The sequence below is a fragment of the Pyrus communis genome, chromosome 6, assembly GCF_963583255.1.
Source record: "Pyrus communis chromosome 6, drPyrComm1.1, whole genome shotgun sequence".
NCBI lineage: Eukaryota > Viridiplantae > Streptophyta > Magnoliopsida > Rosales > Rosaceae > Pyrus > Pyrus communis.
In genome coordinates, this window is record NC_084808.1 from 5,536,402 (window position 1) to 5,539,851 (window position 3,450).

Consider the following 3,450-nt stretch of genomic DNA (forward strand, 5'->3'; position numbering starts at 1 on the left):
TCTTCGAACTTGTACGGACACACACACAACTGCACCAAATCATTGCAGATCGAGGAATCTGAGGGCACTGTCGAGCTCGTGAGGTTGAGGGGAACTCGATCATACCATTTTCAGGTAAGAAAACTACCGTTTTCATGTCGATTCGAAGTGGTCCGACTTGAGTACTATTTATGCAAGATTAATCTAGCATGTTTTTGGGTTTTTGAAGCTCGTAGGTGGCTTAGTAAGGTCCCAAGGAGTCTCGGAGTGCTTCGTTGGAAGAGTTTGGACGTCGGAATAGCTTGGTTCGAAGTTGGCCGGTTTTTGGATTGTGTGGACAGGTATGATTGCGTGATTTTTAGCCTTTAAAAGTAGTTTGAATGTGTTCTACTAGTCCTAGGCTTCAATTTGGTGCAAAAATCACGAAAAATGGTTGAAAAACGAGTGAGAAAACATGGTGGGAGGTTTTTCCAGTTTTCCGGCGGCGGCGCCGGTGCCGGAGCCTCGCCGGAGGTTCGCCGGAGAAGGTGACGGAATATTCCTGACGCCGTTAACGGAATCTGTCAAAACTGACGAAATATTCCTAACGGCGTCAGTTGACGCCGTTAGCGTGCCAGGCACGTGCCTGCGCGTAGCCGACGCGTGTGGCCGTGCCTTGGCCGGCGCGTGGGGGCGCGTGCGGCGGAGAAATTTTTTTCTAAAAATATGGTTGTGATCCTGAGGTTGTGTAGGTCACGTTGGTATATTCATTTGTCCAAATTGAGCAATGTATGAGAAGTTATTACGAGAAGTTGGTTATGTACTTTAAAGTTAACGTTTTTATAGCTATTTCGCATATAGGTGACACGTACCCCGAGGACGAGCGTGCGCACTCGAGGCAGGGGGGCTACGACCCTTCTACATACCAGTGAGTGGGCTTTTGGTTTTCCGTATATACCTATATACTATATTTTTCCCAGAAATTTAATTAATGTTTATTACTTATGCCATGCGTTATATTATCATTATTCATGCATCGATGGTTATGTTAGTAGTTGCATATATATATACATATGCATATTGGGTGCTGTGGACGCACAGGTAAGTGCCAGGTAAGTGTTATTCACGTTTATGTTTCAGTAATGGTTTGAGATACTTAGAGAGCTCATAACCTGCACCCCCGGTGTTAGTGCTCCCGCCTAGAGTAGGGCACAGTCCTTCACGTGATGTTCACTTCCCGCACCACACGCTCAGCTTGGATCCAAGTTAGGTGCACAGTCCTGTCGTACAGACCACTATAGGTGGTTCCGACTTGTAGGTGACTCGCGATTATTCGCACAGCCTTCACGTGATCGTAGCACTAGAGCGTTTATATGTATTACACCCAGGCCTGTCGTACAGACCACTTTAGGTGGTTCCGACTCGTGGGCAGGTTCAGATATTGAGATTGAGATTTGAGCTCTATATGCAGCCGTACAGGTCACGTTAGGTGACTCCGGCTGCCAGATTACGTGATATTGATATGATTTATACCTGGGCACTTGCATATCATTATGAGATTTCGGCATGGCATATTATTGAGCACATGGCATATAATTGAGCATGATTAGCATATCTATACATACATATATATGTTTATTTTCTGGGAAGTATACAGGTTTTACGGCGAGGGGTTATAAAGTATTTTTACGAATGGTTTTCGAAAGATTTGTTTTTGCCCACTCACACTTTTGTTTTGCGCCCCTCCAGGTTCTAGTTGAGTAGCAGTTCCGGTGGTTTCCCAGAGGGCTTTTCCGGCACTTCTGACAGACACCCATCATAGTAGGGTCACTTTCGGGTGTACTATTGTCGCATATTTTCTTTTGGACTGCTGTAGACTTGCTCTGAATTTGTGACTCACACGCTAGCACTTGTATTAGTACCTTGTATGCTAGTTAGTTTTTAATTATTCGTACTTTATATTACTATCTTATTAGCTTCTGCACGTGCACATGGCTACGTCACCTTCGTGTGATGGCCAGCACGCCCTGATCTCGGTCGGGGTGTGTCACAGGTAAGTGCCAGGTAAGTTATGGTTTATGTTTATGTTCAGTAGTGATTTGAGATGCATAGAGAGCTTATAACTTGCACCCCCGGTGTTAGTGCTCCCGCCCAGAGTTGGGCACAGTCCTTCACGTGATGTTCACCTCCCGCACCACAAGCTCATCTTGGATCCAAGTTAGGTGCACAGTCCTGTTGTACAGACCACTTTAGGTGTTTCCGACTCGTAGGTGACCCGCGATTATTCGCCCGGCCTTCACGTGATCGTAGCACTTGAGTGTACTGATAGGAGTATATTCATGCGACTTAAATGGCTTGTTCTCGTACATTTACGTTATGTTTCTTTAGTTATTTTAGTTCTTTATGCTTCTTTTGTGTGTTTTCAGGTTCTAAGGGCTTAGGGAGCAAGAAAGTGCATTTTGAGGCTATTTGGAGCATTTTTGGGCATGGATTGGATAGCTTATCCATGGAGCCAAAAGGATGGACGAAATTGAAGGCCATTTATGCAATTTAGGACATACAACAAAGGGCCTAGCCCATTCTCTCTTATTCTCTCCCTTATAGCCATGCAAAGAACCATCCATTCCATCAAAAACAACCCTATTTTAAGCCCATTCTAAAACCTTGCCACGCATCACATGCATTCCCCTCATAACCTAGTTGTCATTCCACTTCATCAACACATGCATTCCTTTCATAAATCAGCCACATATTCACCCACATGCACTTTAATCATTCAAACATGCACTCCCATTAATTAAACCATTCAAACCAACACAAAAACACCAACATTCCCTCTTTGCCGTGCAAACACATGCATTTCCCTTGCCATTTTCAGCCATCACACTTCATCATTACACCACCATTCATTCTTTAATCCACATCCATTCATCATCATTCACCCTAACTTCAATTCACATGCAAACAACACCCATTCCTGCACCAAAGAAGTCTATGCCGTGACCTGAAGGAAGATTTGTGAAAAACAAGTTCATTTGAGCAACATCAACAACATGCAATTAACAATTAAAAGGTGGAATCATGTTTATATGCACTCAAAAACAAAACTTAACCCATGAACTTCAAAGCCTAGTAGATAGGTGAACCAAGACTCAACTCAAAAACAAAGTGAGTTGAGAAATCAATACCTTTGTAGATTCCTCTTTGCATAAGCAAAGGCTAATCACCCAAAGAGAGGGCCTTCATTCCTTGCATCTTAGATCCATGGATTTGGATGAATGAAAAGGTTTCTCCAAGTTCCCAAAATTGAGAACCTCTAAGTCTCCACACCAAGGTAAGATTGGAGAAGAAATGAGTGACCTTGAGGAAGTAAGATTGCTAGATGTTTTTACTCAAGGTGGCCGGCCATTTCTAGAGAGAAAGGAGAGTTTGTTCTCATCTTTACTCCTTAGAAAACCCTAAGGATGAAATGGCTATAAAGATGTCTTTATA